The sequence below is a fragment of the Schistocerca piceifrons genome, chromosome 1 (assembly GCF_021461385.2).
Source record: "Schistocerca piceifrons isolate TAMUIC-IGC-003096 chromosome 1, iqSchPice1.1, whole genome shotgun sequence".
Classification (NCBI taxonomy): Eukaryota; Metazoa; Arthropoda; class Insecta; order Orthoptera; family Acrididae; genus Schistocerca; species Schistocerca piceifrons.
Genome location: NC_060138.1, coordinates 257600037 through 257623450, shown reverse-complemented (window position 1 = coordinate 257623450; position 23414 = coordinate 257600037).

Below are 23414 nucleotides of genomic sequence, written 5' to 3'. Positions count from 1 at the left end.
GTTAACCACTGCCTCACCACTGTTTTGACTTCTTCATCGTCTTGAAGACGCTGACCGGCCAGGTGTTTCTTCAAGTGCAGGAACAGATGGTAGTCACTGGGCGTATGATCGGGGCTGTACGGAGGATGATCTAGAGTTTCCCATCGATAAAATGTGATGAGATCTTTGGTCTGATTTGCCACATGCGGACGGGCATTGTCTTGTAGCAAAACGATGGCCTTGCTTTACTTCCGTGGACTGTTGCTTTGATTCTGGTGTGACGTAGGCCACCCATGTTTCATCGCCCGTAACAGTTTGGCTTAAGAAATCATCACCGTCGTTGTGGTACCGCTCGAGGAAAGTCAATGTACTCTCTAAACATTTGGTTCAAAATGGTTCAAATGGCTCTGAGCACTATGGGACTCAACTGCTGAGGTCATTAGTCCCCTAGAACTTAGAACTAGTTAAACCTAACTAACCTAAGGACATCACAAACATCCATGCCCGAGGCAGGATTCGAACCTGCGACCGTAGCGGTCTTGCGGTTCCAGACTGCAGCGCCTTTAACCGCACGGCCACTTCGGCCGACTTCTAAACATTTGGTTTTGTGCACATCCGTCAACATTTTCGGTAAACAACGTGCGCACAGTTTTCGGTAATTCAAGTGCTCGGTCACAATGCCATACAAAACATTACGAGAAACTTAGGAAAGTCACCCCGCAAGGAGTAAATCGTAAAGCGTCTGTTTTCTCTCACCTTATTGTCCTCTTCCTGCACCAAACTTTCATTAACGACCGAAGGACGCCCACTCAATTGTTCATCATGCACATTTGTGCGGCCATCTTTAAATGCTCTCACACACTTTCTTACCATTCCATTACTCATAATGTTTTCTCCGTAAACTCCACAGATCTCACGATGAATATCGATCGCTTTTAGGCCTTTAGCACTAAGAAATCTTATAACAGCCTGTACTTCACAGTCGGCGGGACTCACGATTATCGGAGGCATCTTAAACACTCAATACACAACGTAAACAAGGAAGAATCAGACTGTAATGGAGTCAGTGCGTAGATTAAGGTACAGGTATTCATGTAAAAATAAAATTATTAAGATATCTTAGCACGTCTTTTTTTAATTTCAAAACGGTACTTACTTAAAAAAACACGCCTCGTACATAGAAGAGCCAAAGGAACTAGCACATCTACGTAATATCGTGTAGGGCCTCCGCTAGCATGCAGAAGCACCGCAACACGACGTGACACGAACTCGACTAATGTCTGAAGTAGTGCTGGAGGGAACTGACATCATGAATCCTGCAAGACTGTCCATAAATCCGTAGGAGTACTAGGGGATGGAGATCTCTTCTGAACAGCAAGTTGCAATGTGTTGGGTCCTGCCCACTCGTCTCTTACAAGTTGCCTAAGGGATGCTGCTTTCTCGGATAGCTATACAACAATTCAAGCAAATCATATTATTGGTTTTTACTACAGTCAAGTAGATTGACAATACTTAACTTTGGTTTACAAGAATATGTCGTAAGCGATTGGCGACATACAAACAATCAGTGACCTTCGCAATATACAATGTCCATGCAAGTAATGGATGTGGATGACACACGTTCATATGGCTCTTCTAGTGTTCTCTTCTAGTCTGGATCTACTAGTGTCCGTCCTCTAATGTCCCCTCCGAGGCTGGCAGTAGCGGCGCTTATATTCTCTTCGGCTACAAGCCGCTCCTGTCATGGTGCGGTCAGCGAACTATTGGCCGACGTCGTCTCACAGCCTTCTCTGCTCTTGCGTTCTTCATCTTCATGCCAGCGTTTTGTCGTTACGCCTGAACGTTCCTCCCCCCCAAAGCGACGGACCATCGTCGTGTAGAGAATGCGACCACGGGGAATGCGACCACGGTGGGGGAGGCAGGAGAGTGGGTGTATCGCTGGGCTGGAAGCTGTGGCTGCATGGGACGTCAAGCTTTCGGCCGCAGCCCCCCATCCAGCTTTCGCTCTGGCGGAAACGTCCCCATGGAAACGACCAGAAGGGTACGCATCCACCTCCTGATGCCATGAATCAGATGACGAAGGTGGCGACTGCTGCGGTTTTGGCTGGTCCAGCTCCATCGGTAAGATGAGGCGGAGGAGGCGAAGGCTGCGTCTCCATGGGGTCGTCCCGCAGTGTCGTGATGACACCCTCTGACGGCTGCTGTGGCTGCGCTGTCCTCTGGATGCGTGAATCGGGGGGAAGAGAGTGGAAGATCATCGTGCACATGGCAGAGGCGAAGTCGATCTTGATGGCGGCGCTGCAAGCCACCTGGACCTGAAATAAGATACATGCAAGCGCCTAGTCGACGAATGATCTCGCCTTGCGCCCACCATCTGCTGCCGCTAAAAACAATGTGCGACGCGAAGCGATACTTGCGGCCTTCTTTCGGCGCCGGATGCTGAGGAGGGTGGAGCAGGTGGAGCAGTGCCCGATGGCGGCTGCCGTGAAGCAATCCCGTAGACGGTGGTCCATCCTGTGGGTGCGAACGATAGGAGGAGAGAAACTGTTGCAATGCTTGCTTGATTCCTGGTGTGTGCGGAGCGAAGTTTGGCCATCTGCTGCTCGAAGGTTCTGAAAAAAAGTTCCGCTTCGCCGTTTGACCGTGGATGGAACTGTGCACTGTTCAAATGTTCAAATGTGTGTGAAATCTTATGGGACTTAACCGCTAACGTCATCAGTCCCTAAGCTTACACACTACTTAATTTAAATTATCCTAAGGACAAACACATACACCCATGCCCGAGGGAGGACTCGAACCTCCGCCGGGACTAGCCGCACTGTCCATAACTGCAGCACCCCTGACCGCTCGGCTATTCCCGCGCGGCAACTGTGCACTAGTGAGATGCTGGATGCTACTGCGTTCACAGAATATTTCAGATTCAATTCACGTGAACTGAGCGCTGCTGTCTGACACTATGACTTCAGGTAAACTTTCGAGGCAAAATATAGAGGACAACAATCTGAATTGTGCTACATGACGTCCTCGAGTTCATTGACACAGTAAAAGGAAACTTGCTATACGAGTCAATCACAATCAACTAGTGAGTGTTCCATAAAGGTCCCACAAAGTCTATGGCACACGTTGCCATGGCGATTGCGAGTTAGGCCAAGCAGAGAACGTTTGAGGCGGAGCGGACTGATTTTCCACACATGCGTGACACTGTGACACCATCTGTTCTATTTGGGCGTCCGTACAGTGTCGACGTGCTAACTGTTTCTTACACACCATCCCCCAGTGAAGTAACCGCAACATTTCTTTTTGCAAAGTTTTGGGGATCAATGCATGTGATGGTTCACTGTCATTTTGTACAAGAATCACACCTTTCTGAACAGCGAGGTTTTGTCGACGGCCAAAGTATCGGCGCACTACAGAGTTCTTTATGCTGTGCAAGGAACGAGGCCAAGATGTGCGAATGGATGTTATCAAATTTTCAAATGTGAATCAGCTTCCGTGGCTGTGGAATTTTCCTATAGTTCAGAGGAAAAGAGTGAAGCAATTCGGAATCCTGAGCATCGATGTGACAACAAGATGCATCAGAAGCGTCAAAGTCTGTATCAAGGCCAATCAAAAAATGTGCGAACGCATTACCATGTTGAGCGTTCGGACGATACACAATCTCGTACTGGTATTGAGACAACAACAAAGCCCATCTTTGCAGCTTTTGGACAGCTCGTACAGGAGCCGGTTTCGTCGGATGAAACAAGAACCGAAAAGGCTTGTGATCCGTTATCAAGTAGAATTTTCCGCCATATAAACATTAGTGAAACTTGTTGACATACACAATAGCCAAAGCCTCTTTTTCAATTTGTGAATAGTTCACTGAGCGTTGGACAACAGTTTTGATGCGAGAACAGTTGGTCTGTCCTTATCACCAATTATGTGCGAAAGCACTGCACCGATTCCGTAAGAGGAAGCGTCAACTTCCTACACCACTGGTTTGTTAGGATCAAAGTGAACTTAGCATCGATCTCTGAGCAATTCATCTTTAAGTTTTTGAGAAGCGGTTTGGCACTCACCTTTCCAAACAAAGGGAAAATTCTTACGACGCAAGCGATGTAATGGAGCCTCAATTTGCGCAGCGTTCGGTATGACCAGATGTAATCGTTCATTTTCCCTAAGACTGTAATTTTGGCAAATCATGTATGGCGAACAAATGAGACTAAAGAGGATGTACACCTTAACTGTTGATGACGTGGCCAAGATGCTGCAACTCAGGTTTAAAGGCATCACACTTGTCCATTCTACGCTTTAGACCTGCCTCAAATAACACACGGAACAAAGCACATAAATTTGCAATGTGTTCTTCAGGTGTACGGCCAGCTATTACAATATTGTCCAAACAGTTTGGACAGTTTGCTACTTGTGCAGTCAGCTGTTCTAAATACCGTTGGAAAATAGCTGGTGCGGAAGCAGTGCCAAAAGGCAAACGCAAATACACACATCAGAAAAGTTTTGCATCACCCCGATTCCCAGAACTCCTGAAGATAGACGTTGACTGGGGATATTGTGTCACAGACACAGTCCCTCTGACCAAAGATGTACACAACCATGCATGAGCAGCGCCTATTAGACGAAGGGTGTCCGACAGCTGATCAGTTCTAGTCATTCCACCAGGAAGGAGGTACACGGTTCGTGTTGTCTGTAGTTCAACAGGACGTTGTGTTACAATTCAAACTGTGCGCAATAGGCAATATGATGCGCAGCTTCACTCCCGATGTCCAAGACGAGGGCCATCTTTGCAACCACGAAACCATGCAGCCCAGTACAGATGGGTCCAACAACATGCCGAATGGGCCGCTCAGGATTGGCATCATGTTCTCTTCACCGATGAGTGTCGCATATGCCTTCAACCAGACAATCGTTTGAGACGTGTTTGGAAGGCAAACCGGGCTGGCTGAAAGACTTTCACACACTGTCCAGCGAGTGTAGGTGGAGGTTCCCTTATGTTTTGGGGTGGCGTTATGTCGGGCCGACGTACGCCGCTGGTGGTCATGGAAGGCGTTGTAACGGTTGTACGATACGTGAATGCCATCCTCCAACCGATAGTACAATCAATCGGCAGCATATTGGCGAGGCATTCGTCTTCATGGACGACAATTCGCGCCCCCATCGTGCACATTTTGTAAATGACTTCCTTCAGTATAACGACATCGCTCAACTAGAGTGGTCAGCATGTTCTCCAGACATGAAAGATATCATACATGCTGCGATAGATTGAAAAGGGTTATTTATGGACGACGTGACCCACCAACCACTCTGAGGGGTCTACGCCGAATCGCCGTTGAGTAGTGTGACAATCTGGGCCAACAGTGCCTTGATGAACTTGTGGATAGTACGCCACGACGAATTCAGGTATGAATCAGTGCAAGATTACGTGCTACTGGGTATTAGAGGTATCGGTGAGTTCAGCAGTCTGGATCACCACCTCTGAAGGTCTCGCTGTATGGTGGTACAATATGCAATGTCTGGTTTTCATGAGCAATAAAAAGGGCGGAAATGATGTTTATGTTGATCCCTGTCCCAACTTTCTGTACAGGTTCCGGTACTCTCGGAACCGAGATGATGCAAAATTTTGTTTGATTTGTGTATTTAAAAAAGCCCAAATGAGTATTCACTACACACACTTTTTGAGATTCTTCATCTAGTGGCATTTGGAGCTACGCGTCGCGCAAATCAATATTTGAAAAGTAGCGTCCAGCGCCTAATTTATCCATGAGACGCTCTGGGCTTGGCAAGGAATAAGTATCAATCACAGTTTGTTGATTGACTGTTTTAAAGTCAACATAGAAGCAAATGCGACCTGAAGGTTTGAGGGGCAAAACCAGTGGACCTGCCCATCGACTAGCTACTATGGGCGGAATAACTCGTCTATCGTGTAATTCTTTAAGTGCAGCCGCGACCTTGTCCCTTAATGCAATAGGAATAGTCCTGGCCCGGCAAAATTTCGGCTGAGCATTGTCTTTCAGAGTAATATGTGGAAAAAAATTGTTAGCTTTTCCTGAACCGTCAGAAAAGTGTTCTGGGGATTCTTTTAGCAACACTGTCTTTTGCATGGAATGCAGACAATGACAACACATTGTCCTTGATATTAAAGCCAAACAAATCAAAAGAATCAAGACCGTATATGTCCTCACAATGGCGTGATTGTAGCACTGTAAAAGTCACTGTTCGCGTATGCGAACGATACATGGCGGACAAAATGGATTGTACATGTGTATGCGTCCTTTCTTACCACAAGCATAACACAGAGCTTGTCAGGAGGGGCAGTCTTGGCATTTGTGCAGTGAATAACACTGAGGGCGGGACTTAATTCTGTTCGCCTGTGTAGCCGCTTGCTTAGCGAACTGCTTACGTGGCGTGGAGCGTTGTTTACTCGGCGTGGCTAGCGCAAGCTGCCGCTGAATGGGCCGTCGCAAACAAGGCACTCTACCCGACAAATGGCTGGCTGTTCAAATTTATGGGCCGACAGAGCACCGAAATCGTACTGATTTAGTATTTGCACTACCTGCTGAAATGATGGATCGGACTGTTTCATGTAAGCGTAGGCTTCCGCGGCCGTTGTCTTCTTCAATAAAATTCTTCAGGGTATCAGACCGCATCGTCATAATTTAAAATGCGCCAACGTTTCGGCCAGCGTTGCAGCTAGCCTTCATCAGGGCCTTACGTTAACTGCTAAATGAACACACTTGGTTCCTTAAACAGCTGCACGAGAAAACCGTGTCGTTGCTTGATTGGCTGTAAAAGGAGGAGGAGGAGGCCAACATGAATAGAGAGGACGGGTACAAGCTTCCGAGGTCTTGGCTCCCTGCAATAGCAGGGCTACGGAGCGGCGGCAGAGCCGTGGCGGCCCATGCAGACACGCGGAGAGCCGCAGTAGTGGTCGCGAGTACACAAAGCAATGGCACGCCGCAGCCGGCTTCTGGACAGCATGGAAACAGTGTGACGTCACAGCCACCACCTGTTCGCTATTCGTCCGTCTCCTCCAATGGGGTGGATTAATATAAAGACCAATAGAAAACAGCTATTTCAGCCAATGACAGATAATAAAGGAAACACCAATAAAGCATACCTTTCACCCCTCCTCCTCCTCCTCCTTTTACAGCCAATCAAGCAACGACACGGTTTTCTCGTGCAGCTGTTTAAGGAACCAAGTGTGTTCATTTAGCAGTTAACGTAAGGCCCTGATGAAGGCTAGCTGCAACGCTGGCCGAAACGTTGGCGCATTTTAAATTATGACGATGCGGTCTGATACCCTGAAGAATTTTATCAGACTGTTTCAGTTTGGCATCATGTACATTGTACATGATCACATAACGCAAAATAACATCTGAATATAAAGCACCACAAGCACATTTAAATTTGCATTTCCTTGTCAGACCCTGCAAATCTGTTATACACTCGCGTTAAGTTTGTTCTGACCATTTTTTGCAGTTAAAGAACTGATACCTAGCTGCTACCACATTCACTTGTTGGTCGTAATAGTTAGTTAGCGACTCAGTAACTTATTCATACGCAAGTTCACTCAGAGTGGCGTTAGGAAAAAGTTTGTTGATACGGCGGAACACTGCACTTCCTACCATGGATAAGAAATAATGGCATGGTACCTGGTACATTGTTAGCGAGGATATGTGCTTCGAATTGGTGTAACCACTTGAGCCACTCCTCTTCTTGTTCACGAAACTGTGGGAAAGGCGGTGTAGCAGTATGTATTGCTGTAGGTGGTGCTTGTTTTGTTGGGTGCACAGCATTGGCTAGTGGCTGCTGTAATGTATTGAGCAGGGTAGAGACTTGTTGCGTCTGAAACTGCAACATCTGCATTAGCTGTGTGGCATCTAACGCTTGCACCTGTGGTGCCTGAGTAGGGGCCGGCATGTTTGAAGAGACAAAGTCTTCAAAAAGGCAATGCAGGCAAGCAAAATAAGCACAAAAGCAAAGATAATTTCTGCAACGCCCACCTGAAAACACTGATTATCAAAAGAGACTGTAAAATTAAAAAAAAACGCCTCTGCAAAGTAAAGACAAGAGAGAATTAAGGCACCAGCAATTACAAAATTCTGTAGCCGTCGGGTGTGGGGTTTATTTGTAAATCCTCATCGCCAATGTGGGATCCTGCCCACTCGTCTCTTATCGTGTGCCTAAAGAATGCTGCTTCCTCCGATAGCTATATAACAATTCAAGCAAATCACATTAATGGTTGTTATTACAATGAAGAAGATTGACAATACTTAAACTTTGGTTTACAAGAACGTGTCGCAAGCGATTAGCGACATGCAAACAATCAGTGCTCTTCGTTATATAATATGTCCATGCAAGTAACGGACATGGACCACGCATGTTCATATGGCTCTTCTAGTGCTCTCTTCTAGTCTGGGTCTACTAGTGTCCATCTTCTACTGTCCGGCCGAGGTTGGCAGGAGCTGAGCTTATATTCTCTTCGGCTAGAGGCCGCTATTGTCGTGGTGCGGCCAGCGAACTATTGGCCGACGTCGTTTCACAGCCTTCTCTGCTCTTTCGTTCTTCATCTTCGTGCCGGCGCTTGATACGCCAGAACACAAGGCATCCATATATGCTCATGTCTCGGGAGTTTGGTGGCCAGCGGAAGTGTTTAAACTCGAAAGAGTATTCCTGGAGCCATTCTGTAGCAATTCTGGACGTCTGGGGTGTCGCATTGTCCTGTTGAAATTGCCGAAGTCCGTCGAAATGCACAATGGACATGAATGGATGCAGGTGATCAGAGAGCATCAGTACATACGTGTCACCTGTCATAGTCGTATCTAGAAGAATCAGGTGTCCCGTATCACCCTTCACACGCCCCAAACCATTACAGTGCCTCCACCAGCTTGAACATTCCCCTGCTGACATAGAGGGCCCATGGATTCATGAGGTTGTCTCCATATCCTTACAAGTCCATTCACTCGATACAATTTCAAATGAGACTCATCCAACCTGGCAAGATGTTATATAAGCGTTGCCGACCGCAACGCCGTATTCTGCCGTCTACATACCTCTGTATTTGAATACGCCTGACTATACCAGTTTCTTTAGCACTTCAGTGTAATGAAACAAGATGACTTATGTTGCTGCAGTTCAGAGAGTCAGATATTTGCGACATCGCCCATAACCTTAGAAAAGAGGACAGGGTCTAGATGACACCGATGGCTTTCTGCTGCAGCTCGCTGATACTCCTTTCCCGGCTGCAAGGATTTTTAACACTTGCTGCGCAGATACTAGAAAGTCAGCACGCGGCCCAGGCGGCACAGTGCACCGTTCGGTTTCACGGAGGCCCCATCATCACCTAGAACATGTATGCAGCACTACAACTGAACACATCGTCATAAATGTTCTACAAATAACTAACTGAAACATTGTTGCAATATTTGTCGTACTTCATGTTTTTTAAAGGTAAAGACTGCCTTGTAGCGGGCGCGCGCATCTAGTGCAAATAGTAGGTAAGGGAAAGAACACTTAGCTGCATCTACACTGAGGTGACAAAAGTTATGGCGTACCTCCTAAAACCGTGTCGGACCCCCTTTGTCGTGGCTTAATACAGCAACTCGACGTAGCATAGACTCAACAAGTCGAAGGTATTCCCTTGCAGAAATACGAGCCATGCTGTCTCTACAGCCGTCCATAATGGAGAAAGTGTTGTCAGTGCAAGATTTTGTGCATGGACTGACCTCTCGACTATGTCTCATAAATGTTCCATTGGATTCATGTCGGGCGTTCTTGATGGCCAACTCGAATGGTCCTGAATGTTCTTCAAATCAATCGCAAACATTTGTAGTCCGGTAACATTGTGCATTGACATCCATAAAAATTCCAACGTTGTTTGGGAACAAAAAGTCCATGGATGGCTGAAAATTGTCTCCAAGCAGCCAAAATAACCATTTCCAAACAATGATCGGTTCAGTTGGACTAGAGGATCCAGTCTATTCCATGTAAACACAGCCCACACCATTGTGGAACCATCACCAGTTTGCACAACGCCTTGTTGAGAAATTGGGTCCACGAGGTCGTGCGGGGTCTATTCCACACTCGCACACTACCGTCAGCTTACCAAAAGAAATCGGGGCTAATCTAACCAGGCCACGATTTCCATTAGTTTACGGTCCAGCCGGTCCATGAGTCCAGGAGAGGCACTGCAGGCGATGTCGTGTTGTCAGCAAAGGCACTCGTTCGCTCGTCTGCTGCCGCAGCCCATTAACGCCGAATCTCACAGCACTGTCGCAACGGATACATTCATAGTACGTCCCATACCGATTTCTGCATTTATATCACGGAGCTACCCGTTACCACTAATAACTCTATCCAAGCGCAACTGCTCTCGGTCGTTAAGTGAAGGCCGTCAGCCACTGCGTTGTCCAAGGAGACAGGTAATGCCTGAAATTTGGTATTATCGACATAACCTTGACATTGAGGACCTCGGAATATTGAATTCCATAAGGATTTACGAAATTGAATGTCCTGTGCGTTTAGCTCCAATTACCATTCCGCGTTCGAAGTTTGTTTATTCCCGTCGTGCGGCCAAAACCACATCCCAATGACAGCTCCACCAATGCGCTGCCCTTTTATACCTAGCGTACGCGACACTACTGCCATCTGTATATGTACGTATCGCTGTCACATGACTTTTGTCACCTCAGTGTACAGGGTGACTATAATCAAAGTTAAACTTTCAAAACGATGTAGAAATAACACCACTGGTCAGAATGACGTCAAATTACAACGGAATATTATCAGAGAAACGGGGAAACGTATGGCAGAAGAAAAGAAAATAGTATGAAAACTGATCAATAGATGGCGCTCTATGTGTCAGTATTCGTCAGTATTCGTAAATGAAAACACCTGTCATGCGCACGATCCATTGAATTGGTATAAACACGCCGGGTACACGGCTTTTCCTCCTTTCGCGACTGCGACGTTCGCCATGACTGTCTCAATGCAGGATCGCGCTCTTCTTGTAAAGCTGTGTCATAAGAATGTTGACTGGGCACACGTCGCTCTGCAGAATTTCCGGACACTGAATACTTTGAAAACAGGCGTTGGCCCGATGACTGCCGTGGGTCTGGAGAAAGTGATTCGGAAATTCAAGAAGACGAGTTCTTTTGTTGTGCAACCTGGTGGACAATTCGACGTCAGTGGAAGCAGTGGCCACAGCAGTCCAGGAGGAGACGAGTGGTGGTGTGCACACGTGTAGTGCACGGCGAATTGCCCGAACGTTGGACACACCCGTGAGAACGATGCGTAAAATCCTACGAAATATACTTCGTTGCTATCAATTACCCATGTGCACGAGTTGCTTATTGTTGACCTGCCAGCAAGATAGACCTCTGCTTTAGAGTTTCTTGCCCGCGCATAAGTGGACAGTGATTGGCCGTGAAAGATTTTGTGGACAGACGAAGCCCACTTCCATCTAACAGAGTGTGTCAATACACAGAATTGTCGAATATGGGCAAAGGAAAATCCACACCCAAATCAACCAGTACCATTTCATCCTGAAAAGGTCACTGTGGTGTCGATTTACGGCATCACTTATCATAGGGCCATATTTTTTTTCAAGAGCAGGTGCTTCCCGTCCTGTAACCTGTACTGTCACTGTCTTTTGCGCAACCACGTCATTCCAGCTCTCCAACAGCCTGAATGTGTGGATGGATCATTTTTATGCAAGATGGCGCACCTCTGCACATTGCAAATGCAGTTAAACATCTGCTGAAGCGCCATTTTGGAAATGCTAGAATTATCAGCCGCCATTTCCCTACAGCCTGGCGGTCCCGATCACCTGATCTTAATCCGTGTGACTTCTGATTTTGTCTGATAATTTTTATGCGGTTTTTGGCCTGAGCACAATTAAAAACCGATTTTTTCCATCCGATGTGATATCACCTTGCCGTGGTGGATGAGCTTATGGAACTAACAATATCACACCTGTACATCCATACACACTGAGTAGCACAGTTTGTTTAACGTCAGACGTACACCTTAGGCATTCTTGCATGATTCATTCGTCATTAGTAGTCGACCACTATTAAATTATGATGCTTACAGCACCATCTATTGCTACATTTTGTAACTATTTATTTTTCTTCTGTCATACGCTTTCCCCCTTCTCCGATAATTTTCCGTTGCAATTGACGTCATTCTGAACGGTGATTTGAAAGTTTAACTGCAATTAATTATAACCACCCTGTACATACCTCCTTGATTATTGCTATAACTTTCAGTCTGACAATACATGAACATCTGTTCACTAAATGTCGCTCTTAGCTGTCATTCACATACAGGTTAATATCATTTTATTTCGATCACAAATGTAAAACAACCAAAAATCTTTTTTGCTTCACTGTCTTAATATTAGCATTTTTTGTAGCATCTAAAGACGAAAATTGAGACCAAAACTGGTTACAATTGTGTCAACAAAAAAAACAGAACTTTTCAATTACTACGTCACTGTATTATTAAACGAAACGCTTTTTCCAAACAATGACGCTGCACCGTAAAGTACATGCTTCGTTTCAGTCCCATAGCTGCGAAAACCATGTTGTTTCTTTCCATAGTCTTTGCACGGGATGTGCGCCCGTTCTACAAGACAATCTTTACTTTTGAAAACAATAAAATACATAAAATATGGCAATTACCACAATAACAATTCAAGCACTTATTCGTAAAATATAAAAAATAGTTTACAAGTCGTTAAATCGGTAAAATCATATTTAAAACAGAGGAATGTGTTCATAATAAAAGAAACAGAGGAGCCGTCTTTCTGTTACGTGTTTCCAACAGCTAATGGCGCTGCAACACTGGCCGGCCACTGTGGCCGTGCGGTTCTAGGAACTTCAGTCCTGAACCGCGCTGCTCTTACGGTCGCAGTTTCGAATCCTGCCTCGGGCATGGATGTGTGTGATGTCCTTAGGTTTTAGTCTAAGGGACTGATGACCTCAGATGTTAAGTCCCATAGTGCTCAGAGCCATTTGAACCATTTTTGAACCATTTGCAGTTGACATTGGTCCACTCTAATGGCGTAAGGTTGCCTGGGCGTGGAAGAACAGAGCGAAGTAAGAAGCGAGTATAACTTGCATCAAGATTTTTACTAACATTCCTCAGGGCCGCGCGGGGTAGCCGCGCGGTCTGAGGCTTCTCGTTACGGTTCGAGCGGCTCCCGCCGTCGGAGGATCGAGTCCTCCTTCGGGCGTGGGTGTGTGTTGCCCTTAGCGTCAGTTAGTTTCAGTTAGATTAAATAGTGTGTAAGCACAGGGACCGATGGCCTCAGCAGTGTGGTCCCCAGTTTGGTCCCATAAGATCTTACGACAAATTTCCAAAACACACCTCAACAAATAGGTCAACAGGACTTTGAGATATTAAGACGAAACCATCCAATCATATAAAACAATTTCAGAACAATTACTGATAATCGATAAGTACAGACCTCAAGAATGTCGCAAATAATATTGTTTTATAACTAGTATAACATGAACCATGGACCTTGTCGTTGGTGGGGAGGCTTGCGTGCCTCAGCGATACAGATAGCCGTACCGTAGGTGCAACCACAACGGAGGGGTATCTGTTGAGAGGCCAGACAAACGTGTGGTTCCTGAAGAGGGGCAGCAGCCTTTTCAGTAGTTGCAGGGGCAACGGTCTGGATGATTGACTGCTCTGGCCTTGTAACAATAACCAAAACGGCCTTGCCGTGCCGGTACTGCGAACGGCTGAAAGCAAGGGGAAACTACAGCCGTAATTTTTCCCGAGGGCATGCAGCTTTACTGTATGATTACATGATGATGGCGTCCTCTTGGGTAAAATATTCCGGAGGTAAAATAGTCCCCCATTCGGATCTCCGGGCGGGGACTACTCAAGAGGATGTCGTTATCAGGAGAAAGAAAACTGGCGTTCTACGTATCGGAGCGTGGAATGTCAGATCCCTTAATCGGGCAGGTAGGTTAGAAAATTTAAAAAGGGAAATGGATAGGTTGAAGTTAGATATAGTGGGAATTAGTGAAGTTCGGTGGCAGGAGGAACAAGACTTCTGGTCAGGTGACTACAGGGTTATAAACACAAAATCAAATAGGGGTAATGCAGGAGTAGGTTTAATAATGAATAGGAAAATAGGAATGCGGGTAAGCTACTACAAACAGCATAGTGAACGCATTATTGTGGCCAAGATAGATACGAAGCCCACACCTACTACAGTAGTACAAGTTTATATGCCAACTAGCTCTGCAGATGACGAAGAAATTGAAGAAATGTATGATGAAATAAAATAAATTATTCAGATTGTGAAGGGAGACGAAAATTTAATAGTCATGGGTGACTGGAATTCGAGTGTAGGAAAAGGGAGAGAAGGAAACATAGTAGGTGAATATGGATTGGGGGACAGAAATGAAAGAGGAAGCCGCCTGGTAGAATTTTGCACAGAGCACAACATAATCATAACTAACACTTGGTTTAAGAATCATGAAAGAAGGTTGTATACATGGAAGAACCCTGGAGATACTAAAAGGTATCAGATAGATTATATAATGGTAAGACAGAGATTTAGGAACCAGGTTTTAAATTGTAAGACGTTTCCAGGGCAGATGTGGACTCTGACCACAATCTATTGGTTATGACCTGTAGATTAAAACTGAAGAAACTGCAAAAAGGTGGGAATTTAAGGAGATGGGACCTGGATAAACTAAAAGAACCAGAGGTTGTACAGAGATTCAGGGAGAGCATAAGGGAGCAATTGACAGGAATGGGGGAAATAAATACAGTAGAAGAAGAATGGGTAGCTTTGAGGGATGAAGTAGTGAAGGCAGCGGAGGATCAAGTAGGTAAAAAGACGAGGGCTAGTAGAAATCCTTGGGTAACAGAAGAAATATTGAATTTAATTGATGAAAGGAGAAAATATAAAAATGCAGTAAGTGAAACAGGCAAAAAGGAATACAAACGTCTCAAAAATGAGATCGACAGGAAGTGCAAAATGGCTAAGCAGGGATGGCTAGAGGACAAATGTAAGGATGTAGAGGCCTATCTCACTAGGGGTAAGATAGATACCGCCTACAGGAAAATTAAAGAGACCTTTGGAGATAAGAGAACGACTTGTATGAATATCAAGAGCTCAGATGGAAACCCAGTTCTAAGCAAAGAAGGGAAAGCAGAAAGGTGGAAGGAGTATACAGAGGGTCTATACAAGGGCGATGTACTTGAGGACAATATTATGGAAATGGAAGAGGATGTAGATGAAGATGAAATGGGAGATATGATACTGCGTGAAGAGTTTGACAGAGCACTGAAAGACCTGAGTCGAAACAAAGCCGCCGGAGTAGACAATATTCTATTGGAACTACTGACGGCCGTGGGAGAGCCAGTCCTGGCAAAACTCTACCATCTGGTGAGGAAGATGTATGAGACAGGCGAAATACCCTCAGACTTCAAGAAGAATATAATAATTCCAATCCCAAAGAAAGCTGGTGTTGACAGATGTGAAAATTACCGAACTATCAGCTTAATAAGTCACAGCTGCAAAATACTAACACGAATTCTTTACAGACGAATGGAAAAACTAGAAGAAGCCAACCTCGGGGAAGATTAGTTTGGATTCCGTAGAAACACTGGAACACGTGAGGCAATACTGACCTTACGACTTATCTTAGAAGAAAGATTAAGGAAAGGCAAACCTACGTTTCTAGCATTTGTAGACTTAGAGAAAGCTTTTGACAATGTTGACTGGAATACTCTCTTTCAAATTCTAAAGGTGGCAGGGGTAAAATACAGGGAGTGAAAGGCTATTTACAATTTGTACAGAAACCAGATGGCAGTTATAAGTGTCGAGGGACATGAAAGGGAAGCAGTGGTTGGGAAGGGAGTAAGACAGGGTTGTAGCCTCTCCCCGATGTTGTTCAATCTGTATATTGAGCAAGCAGTAAAGGAAACAAAAGAAAAATTCGGAGTAGGTATTAAAATTCATGGAGAAGAAATAAAAACTTTGAGGTTCGCCGATGACATTGTAATTCTGTCAGAGACAGCAAAGGACTTGGAAGAGCAGTTGAATGGAATGGACAGTGTCTTGAAAGGAGGATATAAGATGAACATCAACAAAAGCAAAACAAGGATAATGGAATGTAGTCTAATTAAGTCGGGTGATGCTGAGGGAATTAGATTAGGAAATGAGGCACTTAAAGTAGTAAAGGAGCTTTGCTATTTGGGGAGCAAAATAACTGATGATGGTCGAAGTAGAGAGGATATAAAATGTAGGCTGGCAATGGCAAGGAAAGCGTTTCTGAAGAAGAGAAATTTGTTAACATCCAGTATCGATTTAAGTGTCAGGAAGTCATTTCTGAAAGTATTCGTATGGAGTGTAGCCATGTATGGAAGTGAAACATGGACGATAAATAGTTTGGACAAGAAGAGAATAGAAGCTTTCGAAATGTGGTGCTACAGAAGAATGCTGAAGATTAGATGGGTAGATCACATAACTAATGAGGAAGTATTGAATAGGATTGGGGAGAAGAGAAGTTTGTGGCACAACTTGACCAGAAGAAGGGATCGGTTGGTAGGACATGTTCTGAGGCATCAAGGGATCACCAATTTAGTATTGGAGGGCAGCGTGGAGGGTAAAAATCGTAGAGGGAGACCAAGAGATGAATACACTAAGCAGATTCAGAAGGATGTAGGTTGCAGTAGGTACTGGGAGATGAAAAAGCTTGCACAGGATAGAGTAGCATGGAGAGCTGCATCAAACCAGTCTCAGGACTGAAGACCACAACAACAACAACATGATAGGAAAACAGTCTTCAAAACAAGCAGGCAATAAGTGTGTTTAGCATGTGTTTGACTAAAATACAACATATAATTAAGTTTTACTTGAAAAAGGAATTGATCAAAAACAAGGAAGAACAAGTAGTTTGTTATGAAACCACCACGCATCGGGCAACGTGGTCTAGACGAACGGCCCTGAAATCACTTCAGGGCAGGCCCGATACGCTGCTCGCCACATTCCTCGTTTTCTAAGCAACCAAGTCACAAGGATACAATGATATCCTGATGCACAGAAATAAGTACTAGGCAAAAAAAGTATTTTGAACATCACGAATAATGACACGCTGAACATAAAAAACTACGAAAACCCAAAAATTTAAAACATCCAATCAAATTACAACTCTACGACAGTTACCTAATTGAAGCTATCATGTTGTCATGCGTGCGAAAGTCTACTCAAATCACCTGGCCAGACACGGGGCCGAGCGGAGTGTCCGCGCGGTTTGAGGCACCATGTCACCGATTTCGCGGCCCCTCCCGCCGGAGGTTCGAGTCCTCCGTCGTGTGTGTGTGTGTGTGTGTGTGTGTGTGTGTGTGTGTGTGTGTTCTTAGCATAAGTTAATTTAAGTTAGTTTAAGTAGTGTGTAAGTCTAGGGACCGATGACGTCAGCAGTTTGGTGCCTTAGGTATTTACACACATTTGAACATTTTTGACAGACACAGGAGCAGGGAGTAACAACAACGGGAGGCTGAACCGAGTCTGATAAGCAGCAAGGCACAAACATGCGCAGAAACCGGACCAGTCACAATTATCACGCTCACAATGGGGAGCAAGGTCGGTCTTTACGCCTACCGCTTGGCCTCGGCACCGAAGCAAGGAATTAAAAGAATCTCACTGAACATGCAATGCCGGTTGTCGCCGCCAGGAGATGCGTGGGTGACGATGACCCTCCGCCGGCCTCCAAATCTGGTCGGCCACAGGAATAATGCGTCCACTCCCGTTTCCAGTGCTCGTCCCTCACGTCCGGAAGATGCTCACCCAGACAGACTTGGAAGTCACACGGGTGGCAGACCTGCGCTGTCCCTGCTGCTTCACTCACTGTCACTCCCCAAAACGGCCTCGACACCTCTCGCGGCAACGTGCCACGGCCCCCTTCACGGCAAGATCGTGTTCTAGGAGACAAGGCGCGAGCTATCGATCGCACAACAGTTCACACATATTTTAAAAGACAGTTTTCAGTAAAAATTTTAAAAAGAGCATACATACACCGTCCATCTCAAAAAAGCAACGAGAGTGATTTCTCTTTTTTTTTTTTTTTTTAATTTTCTTCTGGCGCATAAGCGACATCAGCACAGTAACCAAGGTGGCACCTTGAACTAACGACTATAAAAAATGGTTGTGCGTCAGTTGGTTCAGTTGGTTCAAATGGCTCTGAGCACTATGGGACTTCACATCTGAGGTCATCAGTCCCCTAGACTTACAAGGGGAAGCCTCAGACACGGCCAACAGATTCGGCTCAAATTTGGCAGGTGGTTTGTGTACAACCTAAAACGAAGGACTCAAAGATATTTTGGGTCAACACCGCCGCAATTTTGACAAAATCACCCCTAAAAGTTATGACAAGCAATCGGCTAAAATTTGTAGGGATCGATAGATAATTGTAAATAGAGCCTTTGCCATCATCAGGTATGGGGTCCGCAAACTCAAACTTTTCCAGAAATCGAGGAAAGAAATTATTATAACTGCCGCTTCTGTACTCACATGGTCAACGGTTTTCGCTGTCAACACCGATAGCGCAACGGCCAAGGTGAGTGGCTGGGAATCGGAAAACACGGGTTCGAATCTCGAAGAAACCTTTAAACATCCCCTTTGAAAAATTAATGAATTACTGTGCTGATAAGCTTCTACGTTATTTGATTTTCAAACAGCTGAGCAAAACTGAACGTACTCAGACATTACTCTCTTAACTTATTCTGATCAACACTAAACTGACACACAATATTTTTAGCGCAACGCAATCCGACTTTCAAAAATCCCTACAAAAGAATGGCTCTGACTAACATTAACCTATACCTTTCATGAATCAGTTACCTCACAAAAATCTTCATTACTCGAACTATTGCAATACAGCGAGAGCCACTACTGCCAGCTAAATAAAAGATTCTAACTACTGAAGGCACTAACTACTGATAGGTATAGTTAGCAAATGAAAGATTTTGATAGAGAACAAACAATGTATTTACCTTAATAATGTTCAAAAGTCATTATATATATATATATATATATATCTATATATATATATCTATATATATATATATATATATATATATATATATATATATTAGTTCATGATATCCAGTATTACAAATTTACTCTTTCTGGCGGACACACGTCCAGATCGTCCGCTCTTAAAATTCTGCCATCTCTCTCCCCACATCCACCACTGCTGGCGGCTCACCTCCAACTGCGCAACGCTACGCGCTGTTCATATCCAACTGCCCAACGCTACAATAGCGAATATTCCAACATTGCTAACCAGCCACAGACTGCACACAGCACAGTCAGTGCTTTTCATACAGAGCGCTACGTGGCGTTACCAACTTAAAAACTTAAACAGCCTACTTACAACCTTGCAGATGTTATGCTTTTCGTTTGTATTTTTCCACATCTCAATTGATAGGGATAGGAGGGTTAATAAGGTAAGTAAATCAATAAGCTGTGATAATAATGAGGTAGGCAAAGTAATTTCACAGACAGCCAACCGCGCGACGCTTGTTTACAGCGAGGCACGGGACAGAATGCATGCGGGGAGAGCTAAGTTGTTATTCGTCATATCATAGTTGTGAACCTGGAAGAGTGAAGGTGTCCAGCACGAGACTTATAGAAGTCAATCGGAAAGAGTTGTTTTGCGTCAATAGGCAACCGCGAACCTTGCGGATACATGTAATGATTTTTCCATCGTTAATGCGCAGAATGAAATACGTTTTGTGAATGAATGCAGTGTTCTTCCGTAAGTAACATATGACGAGTACTGCATGTAGTTTGTAGTAATTAGCTCGTCTGTTTATGCCGTAGTAACTGGTTATTGTTTGTTGTGTCATATCTTTCAAGTGCATAATCTGAATAATGGAGGATGTACGCCCCAGGACTACCGCTGTAATACATAGATGGGAGCCTATCACAGACGATGGCAAGCGGCAAGTTACTGACGCTGTGTTTTGGTTTGTAAAAGTGTAGCAAGACAGATGCATTATCAATGCACTACCGGAAGCAGGCAGTTCTGTTTCTCGGCGTTCCAGATTGATAGGAGCTTCTATCGTCGAGCGATTTTTGGAGCTGACGTACGAAATGACTTTTGTTGGTACTGAAGTACTATACCATGAAGACGAAGCAGAAGGTGATTCAGTGGAAGATATCCCGACTAGTGAATCGCAAAATGTTCATAACACTTTGGAAATCCCCACGTCACTGGGAATATGTGCTTCATCTGTTCCCGATTAGTCTCACGAACCGGTTACTAAACGGTTGACTTACAGCGCTATACCCCTTGAAGTAAAAGTAAAGGCGGTAGCGCTAGCCGGGAATCATTCAAATTGGAACTTACAAACACTGCAAAAGAATGGAGCAACAAAAGCCCAGAAAAGAAAGAAGGACTTGAAATTATGGGAAATTGATATCGTTAAAGGAGGGACAAGATACGACAAATACCAGGCGATAAACAAGTGGACAGACGACCGATTTGTCGAATCTCGTTGTCGTAACGAGAATGTAACAACGAGAATACTTAAGGAGTGGGCTGCAGGTGCTGCGCTTCAATATACGGCCAGCAAGGATTTTACATTAGCTGCATCATTATCTTGGGCAAGAAATTTCAAATCGGAGTATAAAATTCGTCAGTGGCACGTCACTAAATACGTCTCTCATAAGGAGGTACAAAATATAGAAGATATACAGAAAGTGGCGGCTCTTTTCAGCACGCAAACGGCGTCTCTCATGACTGGTTTTAATCGTGATTACGTCATCAACACCGATCAAACAGGATGCGAGTATCGGGTGAACATTCGACGTACGCTATCGCATAAGGGAGAAAAACGAACCCTTGTCGCAGTTGGTAGTAAAAACAAACTAACACATTCGTACACGGCGCAATATGCTATCACAGCCTCTGGAAAAGTGTTGCTTAAGGTTTTCCCGTGTTTACAAGAAACGTATGTTACATTTGGTCTTCGGGTTATAGAAGAGGTTAATCGTTTAACCGACTCGCTGAAAAATGTTTACATTACCTGCTCCAAATCCTGGAAACTGACGAATGCGATTTAGAGAACATTTCTTGAGAATGTTTTAAAACCATACGTTTCTGATAAATTTTGTCTAATACTGGATTCCTGGAGTGGACAAATTAATACTACAATATATGACACAATGTTTATAGATGGCGAGGGTCAGCCGACGTGCACAGTAAAAGTAATACCGCCAAACTGCACACCCGTGTACCAGCCGTGTGATGTTTATTTCTATCGCCAGATTAAAAACTTTATTTCCAGGCTTCAGAATTGCAGTGTGCTTCTGGAAACCCAGCGCGAATTGCACAACCGCACGGATGCTATAACTATTCACAGCATAATTCATAACCAACTTTCAGCACCGATTTTTCAGGCAATGACATCGAATGCGTGGGAAGCATCAAAATTAATTCCCGAAAAACACATATTTTTAAATGTAAACCAAGTTTGTTGTCCACCAACCCTTCGGAAGGAACAGTGTAGTTGTCGAAAGATTGCGTTCGTTAGATGTTCTTGGTGCTGTGAGTATATTTGTTTCGAGTGTTTATATGACAAGTACCATCCATCTAGTTGTTCGAAGAAAAGTGAGGACACGTAACAGTGACTGGAAGAGCCATTGTGAAGTGACGTGGAGTAACATTTTAGTTGTTTACTATCCAAGAGGTTTGAGAAATTTATTTGCCTACCTTATTATTATCATTCCTTATTGATTTACTTACCTTATTAACCCTCCTATCCCTATCAATTGAGATATGGAAAAATAAAAACGAAAAGAATAACATCCGCTAGGTTTCTTCGAGTCACAAACCCGGGTCTTCCGATTCCCAGGCAGTTACCTTGGCCGTTGTGCTGCCGGTGCTCCCAGCGAAAAGTGTTTACCGTATGGGTACAGAAGGGGCAGTTGTAAAAATTTCTTTCCTCGATTTCTGGAAAAGTTTGCGTTTGCAGACCCCGTACCTGATGATGAAAAATGCGCTATTTACAATTACCTATCGATCTCGCCAATTTTGAGTCGATTGCTCATCATAACTTTGGGGGTTATTTTCTCAGAAACGTGGGGGTGTTGACCCAAAATAGCTTATATTCCTTCGTTTTAGGTTGTACACAAGCGATCTGCCAAATCTGAGCCGAATCGGTTGGCGTGTCTGAGGCCTTCCCCTTGTTAGAACTACTTAAACCTAGTTAACCTAAAGACATAACACACATCCATGACCGAGGCAGGATTCGAACTTGCGACCGCAGCAGCAGCGCGGTTCCGGACTGAAGCGGCTAGAACCGCTCGACCACAACGGTCGGCGCTTCAGTTCTGATCAGGAAGTGTTAAACAGTGGATGTGCGACTCTAGTGTGTCAATGTTGTTGGAAAAAAATCATGACTGATGATGAGACATGGTGTTGTGAATGCAAATCTCCCATACACCGACAATGCAGAAATTCAAAAGGGCCAACGCTTTGACGACATAACCGACACTCTAGCCAATGTGACGCCCGAGTTGAACAACATCCCACAGAAGGAGTTTTCTGATTGTTTGACATGGTTAGATGGATGCTCTGTGCGTTGTACTCAAGTGAGGGAGATTATGTAGAACACCTGATGATACCGATGTAATACATCATGTACATTACGCAAAATGGTAAGACAGTACGCTAACAAGGTTATACCACAACTTTTTATTCTAACGTCCTTGGAAATTTGATGATGAAGAAGAAGTGTCTCATACATAAACACTGCTATTAAAAGGAGACACAGAACACCAACAGGGAATTCTGTCTTGCAAATGATTTCGCATCTGACCCGCACTGATCACTGTGTGTGCTCACGTCCTTGTTAACAGAGCGCTGTTCTGCTCACGGTTAAGGCACATAAAGAGGCAGGCGGGGTACTAGACACGTCGTACTATTGTGGCGTTTACACGCAGCTCCACAGTGATGTGTCTTTATGAAATGCTTCAAAAAATATTAAAATATTCATTCCCTGCATACTCTTTTTGGTCATTTAACAGTTTATCTGTACCTTTTTGCTTAGAAAACACACAAGTATTCAAGGATGTCCAAGTTTCTTCCTTTACTTATTGTGTGCAGGATTTTGAATTTTTCGTTCTATTAGTAATACCATGTTTTTCTTTACTTAGGTGTAAACACAGCGCAATTTTTTTGGTCTTGTGCATATGTTGCTTGAAACGAACACCGGAGGACCTTCGAGTGTGCTATACATATTTTTTCAGCAGTCTTGCCAAATAATTTTATACGCCTCAACTGCTGAGAACTTATCTGTCCTAGACATGATATCACATTTTTCATATAAAGTTATCAGTTGTTTTAAAAGCCACTCGTCTTACGTTTATATGAGTAGAGCTATCAAGAGTATTAGCTCTG